The sequence below is a fragment of the Triticum aestivum genome, chromosome 4B (assembly GCF_018294505.1).
Source record: "Triticum aestivum cultivar Chinese Spring chromosome 4B, IWGSC CS RefSeq v2.1, whole genome shotgun sequence".
Lineage (NCBI taxonomy): Eukaryota > Viridiplantae > Streptophyta > Magnoliopsida > Poales > Poaceae > Triticum > Triticum aestivum.
Genome location: NC_057804.1, coordinates 619037596 through 619054952, shown reverse-complemented (window position 1 = coordinate 619054952; position 17357 = coordinate 619037596). Strand labels below are relative to the sequence as shown.

The 17357-nt window shown below is 47.3% G+C and overlaps 1 pseudogene; it reads left to right on the top strand.

Moving 5' to 3' along the window:
• LOC123090290 (ankyrin repeat-containing protein At5g02620-like) overlaps positions 1-17357 on the top strand; it is a 165704-nt pseudogene that overhangs the window by 24386 nt on the left and 123961 nt on the right.

Below are 17357 nucleotides of genomic sequence, written 5' to 3'. Positions count from 1 at the left end.
ATTCTAGCATGAATAAAAGACAATTATCATGAACAAGGAAATATAATAATAATCCTTTTATTATTGCCTCTAGGGCATATTTCCAACAGTTTCCCACTTGCACTAGAGTCAATAATCTAGTTACATTGTGATGAATCGAACACCCATAGAGTTCTGGTGCTGATCATGTTTTGCTCGTGAGAGAGGTTTAGTCAACGGATCTGCGACATTCAGATCCGTATGTACTTTGCAAATATCTATGTCTCGATCTTGAACATTTTCATGGATGGAGTTGAAACGACGCTTGATGTGCCTGGTCTTCTTGTGAAACCTGGGCTCCTTGGCAAGGGCAATAGCTCCAGTGTTGTCATAGAAGAGTTTGATCGGCCCCGACGCATTGGGTATGACTCCTAGGTCGGTGATGAACTCCTTCACCCATATTGCTTCATGCGCTGCCTCTGAGGCTGCCATGTACTCCGCTTCACATGTAGATCCCGCCACGACGCTCTGCTTGCAGCTGCACCAGTTTACTACTCCACCATTCAACATATACACGTATCCGGTTTGTGACTTAGAGTCATCCAGATCTGTGTCGAAGCTAGTGTCGACGTAACCCTTTAAGACGAGCTCTTCGTCACCTCCATAAACGAGAAACATGTCCTTTGTCCTTTTCAGGTACTTCAGGATATTCTTGACCGCTGTCCAGTGTTCCTTGCCGGGATTACTTTGGTACCTTCCTACCAAACTCACGGCAAGGTTTACATCAGGTCTGGTACACAGCATGGCATACATAATAGATCCTATGGCTGAGGCATAGGGGATGACGCTCATCTCTTCTTTATCTTTTGCCGTGGTCGGGCATTGAGCCGAGCTTAATCTCACACCTTGCAGTACAGGCAAGAACCCTTTCTTGGACTGATCCATTTTGAACTTCTTCAAAATCTTATCAAGGTATGTGCTTTGTGAAAGACCTATGAGGCGTCTCGATCTATCCCTATAGATCTTGATGCCTAATATATAAGCAGCTTCTCCAAGGTCCTTCATTGAAAAACACTTATTCAAGTAGGCCTTAATGATGTCCAAGAATTCTATATCATTTCCCATCAAAAGTATGTCATCTACATATAATATGAGAAATGCTACAGAGCTCCCACTCACTTTCTTGTAAACGCAGGCTTCTCCATAAGTCTGCATAAACCCAAACGCTTTGATCATCTCATCAAAGCAAATGTTCCAACTCCGAGATGCTTGCACCAGCCCATAAATGGATCGCTGGAGCTTGCATACTTTGTTAGCATTCTTAGGATCGACAAAACCCTCCGGCTGCATCATATATAGTTCTTCCTTAAGATGCCCGTTAAGGAATGCCGTTTTGACGTCCATCTGCCATATCTCATAATCATAGTATGCGGCAATTGCTAACATGATTCGGACGGACTTATGCTTCGCTACGGGAGAGAAAGTCTCATCGTAGTCAATCCCTTGAACTTGCTGATAACCCTTAGCGACAAGTCGAGCTTTATAGATGGTGACATTACCATCCGCGTCCGTCTTCTTCTTAAAGATCCATTTGTTTTGTATCGCTCGCCGATCATCGGGCAAGTCAGTCAAAGTCCATACTTTGTTTTCATACATGGATTCTATCTCGGATTTCATGGCTTCTAGCCATTTGTTGGAATCTGGGCCCGCCATCGCTTCTTCATAGTTCGAAGGTTCACCGTTGTCTAACAACATGATTTCCAGGACAGGGTTGCCGTACCACTCTGGTGCGGAACGTGTCCTTGTGGACCTACCAAGTTCAGTAGCAACTTGATCCGAAGTACCTTGATCATCATCATTAATTTCCTCTCCAGTCGGTGTAGGCACCACAGGAACGTTTTCCTGAGCTGCACTACCTTCCGGTTCAAGAGGTAGTACTTCATCGAGTTCTACTTTCCTCCCACTTACTCCTTTCGAGAGAAACTCTTTTTCCAGAAAGGATCCGTTCTTGGCAACAAAGATCTTGCCTTCGGATCTTAAGTAGAAGGTATACCCAATGGTTTCCTTAGGGTATCCTATGAAGATGCATTTTTCCGAGTTGGGTTTGAGCTTTTCAGGTTGAAGTTTCTTGACATAAGCATCGCATCCCCAAACTTTTAGAAACGACAGCTTAGGTTTCTTCCCAAACCATAATTCATACGGTGTCGTCTCAACGGATTTAGACGGTGCCCTATTTAAAGTGAATGTAGCTGTCTCTAGAGCGTATCCCCAAAATGATAGCGGTAAATCGGTAAGAGACATCATAGACCGCACCATATCCAATAGAGTGCGATTACGACGTTCGGACACACCGTTACGCTGAGGTGTTCCAGGCGGCGTGAGTTGTGAAATGATTCCACATTTTCTTAAGTGTGTACCAAATTCATGACTTAAATATTCTCCTCCACGATCCGATCGTAGGAATTTTATCTTTCGGTCACGTTAATTCTCTACTTCATTCTGAAATTCCTTGAACTTTTCAAAGGTCTCAGACTTGTGTTTCATCAAGTAGACATACCCATATCTACTCAAGTCATCAGTGAGAGTGAGAACATAACGATATCCTCCGCGAGCCTCAACGCTCATTGGACCGCACACATTGGTATGTATGATTTCCAATAAGTTGGTTGCTCACTCCATTGTTCCGGAGAACGGAGTCTTGGTCATTTTACCCATGAGGCATGGTTCGCACGTGTCAAATGATTCATAATCGAGAGACTCTAAAAGTCCATCAGTATGGAGCTTCTTCATGCGCTTGACACCTATGTGACCAAGGCGGCAGTGCCACAAGTATGTGGGACTATCGTTATCAACTTTACATCTTTTGGTATTCACACTATGAATATGTGTAACATTACGCTCGAGATTCATTAAGAATAAACCATTGACCATCAGGGCATGACCATAAAACATATCTCTCATATAAATAGGACAACCATTATTCTCGGATTTAAATGAGTAGCCATATTGTATCAAACGAGATTCAGATACAATGTTCATGCTCAAACTTGGCACTAAATAACAATTATTGAGGTTTAAAACTAATCCTGTAGGTAAATGTAGAGGTAGCGTGCCGACGGCGATCACATCGACCTTGGAACCATTCCCGACGCGCATCGTCACCTCGTCCTTTGCCAGTCTCCGCTTATTCCGCAGCTCCTGCTGTGAGTTACAAATGTGAGCAACGGCACCGGTATCGAATACCCAGGAGTTACTACGAGTACTGGTAAGGTACACATCAATTACATGTATATCAAATATACCTTTAGTGTTGCCGGCCTTCTTGTCCGCTAAGTATTTGGGGCAGTTCCGCTTCCAGTGACCCTTCCCCTTGCAATAAAAGCACTCAGTCTCAGGCTTGGGTCCATTCTTTGACTTCTTCCCGGCAGCTGGCTTACCGGGTGCGGCAACATCTTTGCCGTCCTTCTTGAAGTTCTTCTTACCCTTGCCCTTATTGAACTTAGTGGTCTTATTGACCATCAACACTTGATGTTCTTTCTTGATTTCAACCTCTACTGACTTCAGCATTGAGAATACTTCAGGAATGGTCTTCACCATCCCCTGCATATTGTAGTTCAGCATGAAGCTCTTGTAGCTTGGTGGGAGCGACTGAGGGATTCTGTCAATGACCGCCTCGTCCGGGAGGTTGATCTCCAACTGGGACGGGCGGTTGTGCAACCCAGACATTTTGAGTATGTGCTCACTGACAGAACTGTTTTCCTCCATCTTACAACTATAGAACTTGTCGGAGACTTCATATCTCTCGACCCGGGCATGAGGTTGGAAAACCATTTTCAGCTCCTCGAACATCTCATATGCTTCGTGCTTCTCAAAACGCTTTTGGAGCCCCGGTTCTAAGCTGTAAAGCATGCCGCACTGAACGAGGGAGTAATCATCAGCACGTGATTGCCAAGTGTTCATAACGTCTTGGTTCTCTGGGATGGGTGCTTCACCTAGCGGTGCATCTAGGACATAATCTTTCTTGGCTGCTATGAGGATGATCCTCAGGTTCCGGACCCAGTCCGAATAGTTGCTGCCATCATCTTTCAACTTGGTTTTCTCTAGGAACGCGTTGAAGTTCATGTTCACATGAGCGTGGCCATTTGATCTACAAGACATATTTTGCAAAAGTTTTAGACTAAGTTCATGATAATTAAGTTCATCTAATCAAATTATTTAATGAACTCCCACTCAGATTAGACATCCCTCTAGTCATCTAAGTGTTACACGATCCGAGTCGACTAGGCCGTGTCCGATCATCACGTGAGACGGACTAGTCATCATCGGTGAACATCTCCATGTTGATCATATCTTCTATACGACTCATTTTCGACCTTTCGGTCTCTTGTGTTCCGAGGCCATGTCTGTACATGCTAGGCTCGTCAAGTTAACCCTAAGTGTTTCTGCGTGTGTAAATCTGTCTTACACCCGTTGTATGTGAACGTAAGGATCTATCACACCCGATCATCACGTGGTGCTTCGAAACGACGAACTTTAGCAATGGTGCACAGTTAGGGGGAACACTTTCTTGAAATTTTTATAAGGGATCATCTTATTTACTACCGCCGTTCTAAGTAAACAATATGCATAAAACATAATAAACATCACATGCAATTATATAGTAGTGACATGATATGGCCAATATCATATAGCTCCTTCGATCTCCATCTTCGGGGCTCCATGATCATCTTTGTCACCGGCATGACACCATGATCTCCATCATCATGATCTCCATCATTGTGTCTTCATGAAGTTGTCACGCCAACGACTACTTCTACTTCTATGGCTAACGCGTTTAGCAATAAAGTAAAGTAATTTACATGGCGTTCTTTAATGACATGCAGGTCATACAAAAATAAAGACAACTCCTATGGCTCCTGCCAGTTGTCATACTCATCGACATGCAAGTCATGATTCCTATTACAAGAACATGATCTCATACATCACAATATGTCATTCATCATTCATCACAACTTCTGGCCATATCACATCACATGACAATCACTGCAAAAACAAGTTAGACGTCCTCTAATTGTTGTTGCATCTTTTACGTGGCTGCAATTGGGTTCTAGCAAGAACGTTTTCTTACCTACGAATAACCACAACGTGATCTTGTCAACTTCTATTTACCCTTCATAAGGACCCTTTTCGTCGAATCCGCTCCAACTAAAGTGGGAGAGACAGACACCCGCCAGCCACCTTATGCAACTAGTGCATGTCAGTCGGTGGAACCGGTCTCACATAAGCGTACGTGTAAGGTTGGTCCGGGCCGCTTCATCCCACAATACCGCTGAAGCAAGATAAGACTAGTAGCGGCAAGCAAGTTGACAAGATCTACGCCCACAACAAAATTGTGTTCTACTCGTGCAATAGAGAACTACGCATAGACCTAGCTCATGATGCCACTGTTGGGGAATGTTGCAGAAAATTAAAATATTTCCTACGGTTTCACCAAGATCCATCTATGAGTTCATCTACGCAACGAGTCATGGGAGAGAGATTGCACCTACATACCACTTTGTAGATCGCGCGGAAGCGTTCAAAAGAACGGGGTTGAAGTAGTCGTTCTCGTCGTGATCCTATCACCGGAGATCCTAGCGCCGAACGGGCGGCACCTCCGTGTTCAACACACGTACGGTCAGCGTGACGTCTCCTCCGTCTTGATCCAGCAAGGGGGAAGGAGAGGTTGATGATGATAGCTCCAGCAGCAGCACAACAGCGTGGTGATGGTGGAACAGCAGCACTCCAGCAGGGCTTCGCCAAGCACGTGACGGAGGAGGAAGAGGTGTAGCAGGGGGAGGGAGGCGCCAGAACTTCAGGGTGCGGCTGCCCCCTCCCCCTCCCTTTATATAGGCCCCCAGGGGGGGCACCGGCCCTGGGAGATCCAATCTCCCAAGGGGGCGGCGGCCAAGGGGGTGGAGTACCCCCCAAGCCACGTGGGGCGCCCCCCCCCCACCCTAGGGTTTCAACCCTAGGCGCAGGGGGTGGGCCAAGGGGGGCGCACCAGCCCACTATGGGCTGGTTCCCCTCCCCACTTCGGCCCTTGGGGCCCTCCGGGATGGGTGGACCCCCGGGACCCTTCCGGTGGTCCCGGTACAATACCGGGTGACCCCGAAACTTTCCCGATGGCCGAAACATCACTTCCTATATAGTTTTATTTACCTCCGGACCATTCCAGAACTCCTCGTGACGACCGGGATCTCATCCTGGACTCCGAACAACATTCGGTTTGCTGCATACTCATATTCATACAACCCTAGCGTCACCGAACCTTAAGTGTGTAGACCCTACGGGTTCGGGAGACATGCAGACATGACTGAGACAGCTCTCCGGTCAATAACCAACAGCGGGATCTGGATACCCATGTTGGTTCCCACATACTCCTCGATGATCTCATCGGATGAACCACGATGTCGAGGGTTCATGCAACCCCGTATACTATTCCCTTTATCAAACGGTATGTTACTTGCCCGAGACTCGATCGTCGGTATCCCAATACCTCGTTCAGTCTCGTTACCGGCAAGTCACTTTACTCGTACCGTAATGCATGATCCCGTGACCAGACACTTGGTCACTTTGAGGTCATTATGATGATGCATTACCGAATGGGCCCAGAGATACCTCTCTATCATACGAAGTGACAAATCCCAGTCTCGATCCGTGTCAACCCAACAGACACTTTCGGAGATACCTGTAGTGCACCTTTATAGTCACCCAGTTATGTTGTGACGTTTGGTACACCCAAAGCACTCCTACGGTATCCGGGAGTTACACGATCTCATGGTCCAAGGAAGAGATACTTGACATTGGAAAAGCTCTAGCAAAACGAACTACACGATCTTGTGCTATGCTTAGGATTGGGTCTTGTCCATCACGTCATTCTCCTAATGACGTGATCCCGTTGTCAATGACATCTAATGTCCATAGTCAGGAAACCATGACTATCTGTTGACCAACGAGCTAGTCAACTAGAGGCTTACTAGGGACGTATTGTGGTCTATGTATTCACACGTGTATTATGATTTTCGGATAATACAATTGTAGCATGAATAAAAGACAATTATCATGAACAAGGAAATATAATAATAATCCTTTTATTATTGCCTCTAGGGCATATTTCCAACAAATTTGACCCGTCGGTATTTATAACCTGGCCCTGTCGGTGTGACCGAGTGGAACAACTCTGTGGCACCGAGATGCAAAACTGCGAACAGTTACTGCAACTCGGTGTGACCAAAAAGTTCTAATCGGTTACACCGAGATGAAAACCTAGATCATCTTAGTGAACTCGGTGTGAGCGAAATGGATTTCTCGGTCAGACTGAGATGCACAAAGAGGTTTTGGAAGTTTAAGTCTATGACAAATCGGGAACTCCGAGTGCTCCACAAACAGAGTGGGTTGAATCTGACTTGATCAAACTTTGTGACGTAGCATGAATAGATTTTAAGATGAGAAAAGCATAGATAGCTAGAGAGGGTACTTAGGCATTCTTGTCCATCCACTTGGTCAAAGAAAAAGAGACCAAACATTCAAAACAACAAGTGGATGTCCTCGAATGAGTAAAATATGCAAACGACATGTTCACACAATAAAATGGCAAATGAAGTATGTGGCAAAGCATGCACAACCAATTCTAGCACCTATCGAACAATTGGTGATGACTAGGTCATCTATATATGAGTATATTGACTTAGGAGTCAAATGAGAACATTTGATCATAGGTCATACTCATCGTTCAAGCACAAGTGGGGTTACCACTTTTACATAAAGCATTGTTGTGTTCACACCATTAGAGTTGCTTTAGCTCAATTCTTTAGAGTAAAGCTCCCCCTATATGTGATATCCCCCCTAAGAGGGATGAAGTAATCTTGGGTTTTGTCGATGATGACTTCATGTACGTGTTGAAGATGTGGATGATCAATGTTGTTGTATATCATTCGGAGCAATCCATTGGAGTGAATTGCACTTTCAATACCTACACGGGTTAGTCCCACAAGGAACAAACAAGGATATCCATAGACATAGAGTGATGCACACACAAGATGATGTCCATGAAAGCAATAGATTACCTTGTCCCTTATCTTACCAACAAGAGGGTTTGTGACTCCTTGGACTAGTGCAAGATATGGAAGTTGTTTGCACTTATCCTCACCAAAATGATAAGAGTGAAGTATGTTGGCGGAGTCACCCTCAAGAACTCTCTAGTTCTTATTCTTTGGGATCCACATCATCTTGATGGGAATCCTTGGAGTTGTAGTCATACTTGATGAAGTAGAACTTGATGTAGTCTTGGGAATCCACTTGACCAAGGCCTTAGGAGCTTCTTCAAATGCATAAATCTCCTCTTGAAGCATGTCCTTGCCTTTTTGCTTGTGGTTTTGTGGTGGAAGATCATCTTGAGCTTGTGTTCCCTTGAAAGAAGTAGGATCGTACTTATCTTGTTGAGGAACAAACTTCATCTTGGAGTATTGATCTTCTTCCCACTCAACTCCATTGGCATTGAACTTTCGTTCAAAACCATCACCTTGATTCTTCCGGCGCCTTCCTTGCTTGCGTACAATCTCCTCAAATTGCCTACTTCCGGCAAGGCTCTTGTAAACACTTTCTCTATAATTCCCTTCAATAAGCTATTTTCTTGTTCAAGTGTAACTTGGCTAAGAGAATCATTAGTGGAATCAAGAGAACTACTAGAAGCAACAATATTGGATTTAGCATGATTATTGTTACTACTAGAAGGAGAATCTTTCTTGTTCTTGTTACTATACTTGACTTGAGGCATGTAAGTAGATAAGAGTAAACACTTGGTAATGTAAGAAGAACTTTTCTTGCGAAGATCATCATTGATTGCCTTTAAAAACTCATGCTCTTGCTCGAGGTTGAGCTTTTCAAAGCGTAACTTCTCATGAGTCTTTAAAAGTTCTCTATGATCTTCCAAGATAGTTTCATGAGCTAACTTAAGAGTGTTTAGTTCTTTAGTTAGGTGCTCAATCTTCTCCTTATCATTTTCATTCGTTTTATCTTGATTAGCATGATTAATTGACGTTTCATCATAGTATTCATCACTAGAGTTGTCAACAAGTAAATCATCATCACCTAACAAGTCATCTTCATCACTATTGAAATCAACATACTCGGGGTGTGATACCTTTGGGCCTTTAGCCATGAAGCATCTTCCAATTCCTTCATTTTGTGAGTCAAATACGTCGTAGGAGTTGGTTGACATAAGTGCTAGACCGGCAACACCTTCATCTTGAGTATATTCGAAGTCAGAGTGATAGCTTCTCTCGGAGTGATGGTCAAAGTCATAGCCGGATACCCATTCACCAACATGAGCTTGATGTCTTTGTTTTGTGTAGCTCTTTGATGATTTGTCCTTCCTTTCCGAATCCTTGCTTCTCCGGGATGTTCTTTGTTCATAACGATCATCTCTACTCTTCCTTTCTCTTGGTGGTGATTCTTCTCTTCTACATCTTATTTTTTGGAGAATCTTCTCTTCTTTTGTAGGGAGCCGTACACTCATTGGAATAGTGTTCAGGTCTTCCACAATTGTAGCAATTACGCTCACGACTTGAAGATCTTTTGTCATTATAGGACCTTGACTTGGAACTTCTTTCCTTGCTTCTACTCTTGTAGAACTTGTTGAAGTTCTTCACCATTAGGCTAAATTATTCATTGAAGGTTTGTTTCTCACTTGATGATGTGGGAGCTTCACATGAGGCTTTGTAAGCACCACTTGACTTGTTGTGGAGCTCTTCCTTATCCTTGAGTGACATCTCATGAGCAACAATCCTTCCAATGACTTCCGTTGGCTTGAGATTCTTGTAATTGGGCATCATTTGGATCAATGTGCACATGGTATCATATTTTCCATCCAAGGCTCTTAGGATCTTCTGGATGATGAATTTGTCGGTCATCTCTTCACTTCCTAAGCCGGCAATCTCATTTGTGATGAGAGCAAGCCTAGAGTACATTTCAGCGACGCCTTCACCATCCTTCATTTTAAACTTGTCAAGTTGACTTTGAAGCACATCCAATTTGGATTCCTTGATGAAGTTGGTACCTTCGTGCATGTCAATAAAAGTATCCCAAATTTCCTTTGCATTCTCAAGATGGCTGATTTTGTTGAATTCTTCGGGGCACAATCCGTTGAAGAGAATATCACAAGCTTGAGCATTGTATTGCATCATCTTCAACTCTTCTGCGGTAGCTTCACGGTTTGGTTCTCTCCCATCAAAGAATTCACCTTTCAAGCCAATACACACAATAGACCAAACGACGGGGTTATGTCCAAGAATATGCATTTTCACCTTATGCTTCCAACTAGCAAAATTAGTACCATCAAAGTAAGGACCTCTACGATGGTAATTTCCCTCGCTAGACGTCATACTCTCCTAGGTTGTGAGACCAAGGCTATGACCACCAAAAGCTAGGGAAATCAAAGCAAATGGACACCAAAGCTCTGATACCAATTGTAGGATCGAAGGTATGTCTAGAGGGGGGTGATTAGACTACTTGACCAAATAAAAATCTAGCCTTTTCCCAATTTTAGTTCTTGGCAGATTTTAGCAACCTAGCACAAGTCAAGCAATAAACCTACACATGCAATTCTAAGATTATAGCAGCGGAATGTAAAAAAATTGCATATGAAGGTAAAGGGAGGAGTTTGAGGAAGCAACCTTGTCCACGGAGATGGAGACTTCAACCCACGAAGGGTAACGGTTGCGCGAGTCCACGGAGGGCTCCACCCACAAAGGGTCCACAAAGAAGCAACCTTGTCTATCCCACCATGGCTGTTGCCCACGAAGGACTTGCCTCACTTGGGTAGATCTTCACAAAGTAGGCGATCTCCTTGCCCTTACAAACTCCTTGGTTCAACTCCACAATCTTGACGGAGGCTCCCAAGTGACACCTAACCAATCTAGGAGGCACCACTCTCCAAAAGGTAATAGATGGTGTGTTGATGATGAACTCCTTGCTCTTGTGCTTCAAATGATAGTCTCCCCAACACTCAACTCTCTCTCATAGGATATGGATTTGGTTGAAAGAATATTTGAGTGGAAAGCAACCTGGGGAAGGCTAGAGATCAAGATTTAAGTGGTAGGAATGGAATATCTTGATCTCAACACAAGTGTAGGTGGTTCTCTTCTCAGAAAATGGATAGTGGAAGTGTAGGCATGTTCTGATGGCTCACTCCACGAATGAAGAGTGGGTGGAGGGGTATATATAGCCTCCACACAAAATCTAACCGTTACACACAACTTACCAAACTCGGTGGGACCGAATCGTTAAACTCGGTCAGACCGATTTAGTTCATAATGTGACCGTTAGGCATTTCGGTGGGACCGACATGTCAACTCGGTGGGACCGATATCATTAGGGTTAGGGAATAACGTAATCTCGGTGAGACCGATTACACAAACTCGGTGAGACCGATTTTGGTATAAGCTAACCAGAGGGTTGGTCAGGCAAACTCGGTGGGACTGACTCGCTCATCTCGGTTGGACCGAAATGTTATGAAAGGGAAACAGAGAGTTTGCATTGCAATCTCTGTGGGACCGATCGCTCATCTCGGTTTGACCAAAATGTTACGAAGGGAAACAGAGAGATTACAATCCCATCTCGGTGAGACCGAGATCCCTATCGGTGAGACCGAAAAGATTAGGGTTTCTGGCGGTGGCTATGTCAAGTGAACTCGGTGGCGCCGGATAGAAAGTTTCGGTAGGGCCGAGTTTGACTTTTGGTTTGGGACATATGGAGATGTGAGAAAGTAGTTGAGGGCTATGTAGCATATCACTAAGCACTTTGAGCAAGCAACTCATTAATCAACACCTCACCCCCTCTTAATAGTATTGGCTTTCCTATAGACTCAATGTGATCTTGGATCACTAAAAGTAAAATGTAGAGTCTTGTGCTTTGAGCTTGAGCCAATCCGTTTGTCCTTAGCATTTTGAGGGGTCCACATTTCTCATCAATGCCGTGCCAAACATTGAGCTTTCCTGAAATATTTATCTTGAAATAGTATTAGCTCAATGAGATATATGTTGTTAGGAATTACCAAAACCACCCAGGGATAGTTGCACTTTCAACCGAGGGTCTCAGGTTGGCCACCGACAGGCGGGAGTCACTAATGGGGATCCCCAGATAAGTAGTTGGGAATGACCCTAGCCGAGAGTTAAGTCGGTTAGCAATACTCTGGCTATCAGAGGGAGAATATCCCAAAACCATCACCGTGCTTTTATCGATGTTTATTTTGAGGCCTGATAGGTGTTGGAAATAGAGCAGGAGGAATTTTAGGTTCGAGATCTCAGCCACCGAGCCTTGCACCATGATGATGGTGTCATCGGCGTATTGGAGGAGGGAAACATCTCCTCCCTCCACCAAATGCGGGACGATGCCTAGCATGTGGCCGGCGGCCTTGGCCTTATCCAGGATAGCGGCCAGGGCATCGACTACCATGTTGAACAGGAGAGGGGAGAAGGGGTCCCCCTATCTAACCCCACATAAGGTGGGGAAATAGGGTCCGATTTCCCCATTAATGTTCACTACAGTGCGCCCAGACGACATCGTCTGCATGACCCGGGAGACCCATCGACCATCAAATCATTTTGTGAGCAACACTTCCCGAAGGAAGGGCCAGCTAACCATGTCATACGCCTTATGGAAGTCAATCTTCGGGAATACTGCTTTGAGTTTCTTGGTCCAGACCTCGTGCAAGACTTCATGAAAGACCATGACCCTATCTAAGATATACCGACCCTGGATAAAGGTGGATTGGTCCGGGTGAGTGATGCGGCCAGCCAAAGGGACTACCCAATTGGCGAACCCCTTTGCGATAATGCGGAAGATCACATTGATCACTGTAATGGGGCAAAACCGGCGAATGTCCGAGGCGCCGGGAACCTTGGGGATCAAAGTGATGATCCCATAGTTAAGGCGCTGGAGGTCAATGGAGCCCACATAGAACTCCTCAAAGAGGGACATGACCTCCTGCTTTATTGTGGGCCAGAAGGTCTCGAAGAACTTAACCGGCAAACCGTCAGGACCCGGGGTGAACGATGGATTCATCCCCTTAATTGCGAGCCAGACTTCCTCCTCAGTGAACGAAGCCGTGAGAGTTGCATTCTCCGAGTCCGAGCTGCACTGCGTGCCCACCCAAAATAGGGGTGCAAGAGCCAAGCCCCCACGAGGGGGCGGAGAAAAGGTCTTTATAGAAGCCGTCAACATGAGAGCGGATCTCGCACGGGCGCTGCAGGAGGGTCTCCCCATCCCACGGGAAGGGGATGGTATTACGCCGGCGCCGCCGCCGATTGGCGATTGCCTGGAAGTAGGCGGTGTTAGCGTCCCCCTTGAGAACCCAGTTTTGGGTTCCCCGAAGGCGCCAATAGGCCTCCTCGTCTGTGTAGATGACAATAAGCTGGTCCTCAAGGTCGTAACGCTGCATCCATTCATCAGGAGATAAGCCCACCGAGTCTGCCCGGAGGTCCAGAGCTTGGATGGAGGCCAGAAGGGCCTTCTTGCGGCCCCGAAGATCCCGCCCAAGGTTCGCACCCCATCCCTTCATGAACTGGCGGGAGCGCTTGGCGCAAAAGTGTCAATCATTCACCGCAGAGATGGACTTTTGAGGGGCGAGGCGGGCCTCCAGCCACCGTCCGTGAACAGCCTCCGTGAAACCGCTCTGGTTAAGCCAGAATGTCTCAAAGTGGAATCTAGGGGCGGTGGGGGCGCTCATCCTGAGAAGATAGAAGCATGGGAACGTGGTCCGAGCCAATATGAGTTATGGCACGGAGGGAAGCAAGGGGGCACCGCAGCTCCCACTCAGGAGAGACCAAGACCCGATCCAACACAGAGCGGGTCGGGTCAGCCTGGCGATTGGTCCAGGTGAACCTGTCACCAATCCTATCTAATTCCCGCAGACCGAGATCGGCAATGCAATCATTGAACATCTGCATTCGCAGGAAGTTGACTATACCGTTGTTCTTGTCCTCCGCAAACCGGAGGAGGTTGAAGTCTCCACCCACAATGACCGGAAGGCGGGCCGCCGACACCTTGTTCTTGAGCTCCTCAAGGAAGGTCACCAATCGACGGTGGTCGGCAGGGCCATAGACTATGATGATCTCTCATTTGAAGTTCAGAGCCCTCTCGAAAATCTCCATGCTTACAAAGAACTCACCCCTATCCATACCACCAACCTTAAAGGTGGCATCCTTTACACCTGACAGGATGCCACCTAAGTGCCCGACAATCACACTAGAAGGAAGCCAATGCCAGGCAAATAGGTGAGTGCTTAGACGCTCAAGCTCGGACAAGATGAATTCAGATTGCATGGTTTCTTGGATTGCTACAATGTCTATCCACTCCTCGCGCATGTACTCGACGAGTTGGCGGTGCCGGCCATCCTGGCCGAACCCGCGGATGTTCCAGAATAGGGTCCGCATTAAGCCGCCATTGAGGGGCTGCTTGACCCTAGGACACGTGAGGCGCTTTGCGTGTCAAGAGCGGAGGTGCGGGAACGGGTTCGGCCACGGATCTCCTGGGGCCCCCACAGTTCAGGGGCCCCTCCCCAGGTGTATGTATGTAGTGAGTTTAGGGGGCGTGGCTTAGCAAGGTAATCACTAATCAGGCTTGGATGGAGGCGAACATAGCGATTCTTTTTATTCCGTCACCTAGCAATCCCAGATTCTACACCGTCCATTTCCAGATAATAAGCACGCCAGTATGCTCTTTCTCTCTTATAATTTCCATCCTAATCGATCGCCAGTTTGCCGTCTCCCCGATGCGATCTCTATTCCCGGGCGCCCCGATCGCGAGATGTAGTCAGTACTCAGTACACGCCGCGGATTTCTTTCCCGCCTTCAGGAGCTGACATGCACACAGACATCACATAGATTCGCCTAGCGCTAGTTGCTAGAGCCAGACCCGAGTTCACATCGTGGCATAGGCTCATCGCTCAACGATCCAATCCATCCCAGGTACTCCCTCCATTCCACAATGTAGTGCCTATAGATTTTTGTGGAAGTCAAACTTTGCCAATTTTGACCAAGTGTATAGAGAAAACTATCTACATCTACAATATCAAACATATACATTCTGAAAATATAACTCGCGATGTATCCAGTGATGTCCATTTGGTATTCTAGATGTACCTACTTTTCTTTATAGATATGGTCAAAGTTTGTAATGTTTGACTTCTGCAAAAATCTATAGGCACTACATTATGGAACGGAGGGAGTATATATTATACTATTCCCTAATCCCTACTCCCTATATGATTTATTACTAAATTAATAAGTAATTTCTCCTTTGCGTACATGCTGTACCTAGTATCGAATACCGATCAGCCTTTCATGCCCAATTATTTATTTATTTCCAGTATGGTGAAAAAAGATACAATATGTTGATGAATGGATACATGAGAGAGGCGCTCTTGATAAAATTATCAAGAGTAATATGATTCATTGATTTCAAATGGTGAATTAGCGAGTTTTGTGGAGGAAGGGAATCAAATTGATGGGAATTCTGAATCTTAACAAGAGGAAACTGTTGACATTAATATAGGTGATAAAAATGTAAGTGTCCCTGATAGAACAATTATTCGACAGATGCACATGCACAATCTACAAGTGTTGATGGACACCCTGTTTTGCCTTTTTTTTGGAATTAAAGATTATAAATTCACTCCATCATATGGTGTACTATGTGAATTTCTAGTATGTCAGGGAAGTCGTTTTTTTATCCTAATGCCTCTGTTGCTTATCATCTTATTTATAGGCATATAAATGTTGCATCGGCGGGTTAGTTCTCCGCGTCGCCCGAGCAGGGCGACTCGGGGGGAACCTAGCCGCCAGCGCCCGTCGCCCGCCCACCGCTCACCCCCGCGTCGCCGCCGCCGGAGGGCCGTCCGGCGAAGCCGCGCCGGGCCCTGGGATGGCGGCGGCGATGCTGTCCTTCCTCCTCCTGCGCCCCTCCCCCCCCATCCCGCGCCCACCCTCCCCCTCGCGCTAGATCTGGGCCGCCTGCGGCGGCGGCCTCCTCCTCCGGCGGCGACAGCGGCCTCCCCCGGCCTCCCCTGCTTGCTGGCGGCACGGGTGGACTGCACCGGCCACAGTTCCTCACGGTGATGCCCTGGTCCGCCCCGACGCGATCTGGTCACCCTCTCCGGCTAGTTGCGGCGCTCCGGCCGGCCGGCCTCCGCTGGGCCCTGCTAGCTGCTGCTCCTCCCCCTCCGACCCCGACCCACCCACGAGTTCAGGTCCGCCTCTTCGAGGGCCGGCCATGGAGGCTGCTGCTGTGCCCGTCGGTGTCTGCCTTCTTTGGCACGCCGGCCGGGTTTGGCTACGCGCGAATCCGCTTTGACACCACCACCTCGCCACCCCTCACCCCGCAGGGGCGACTTCAGCCCGGTGGCAATGGACCTGCGCACCCTTCCAGCGTCCGGCCGGCGCGGCTTCAGACCCGACTAGCCTCGAAAGCTGCGCTCTTTCCAGCACTCTTGGCTCTTTGGCTCCTCGGCATATCCGCACCATCACCACCCTGCGGTGTCTTGGTTGGCCATCCATCCCGGTGCATCTTCGTCACCGGCATGCTCGGGGTGCTGCGTCCCCTTCCAGTTCCCTGGGCCCGCCGGCGTCCCTGCTGCTCCGGTCCCGGTGGCTCGGATCTGTGTTCCTTCCAGATCCTGGCTTTCCGGGGCTATGGTCATCGTCCCATCCCCACTTCATTCCGCGCAGCCACGCATCTTCATCCTCCTCCGGAGTTCGCGCGCCCGGCGATGCACGGTGCCTCCTTTGGCGCCGCGCGTGGCTCCCCTTCCTGCAGTCGCAGCACCGGCCTACACCCGACGACCTCCTCTTCGACTCGTGTTCCGACGACTTGGGATTGCTTGGAATTGGCCAGGGCGAAAGCCCGCATCTTTTGCTGGCAGCAGCGACGCCCGCGGGTGTCGTCACCTTCCTAGAGGCGTTGTCATGGCCATTCCATGCCCCTCTTCGAGCATCAGGGGAAACCCTAGGTCAGGGTTTCCGGATCGGATGACGACAGCGTCTCGGTGTCGTTCTCCTTCTTGAAGGCGTTGTCTTGGTTGCTCGCGGCGTCCTCGGTGCGGGCTTCGGAGTTTTGGTCGTCTAGTTGTAGATTTGTTTGCTTCTCTGGTCGGAGAGTTTAGCCGTGTTCTTCTTTGTTTGGGTCGTGCATCTCTCATCTCTCCGTTTCGGGCACCATGGTCACGCCCCTTGCGTCCGTGTCATGTGTTGTACCACCTCCTGTAATCCTTCTCACTTCTTCTATCAATGCAATGATACGCAAGCTTTGCGTATTTGAGAAAAAAAATTGTTGCATCGGCAGAAAGAAGCTTTGCAAAGATA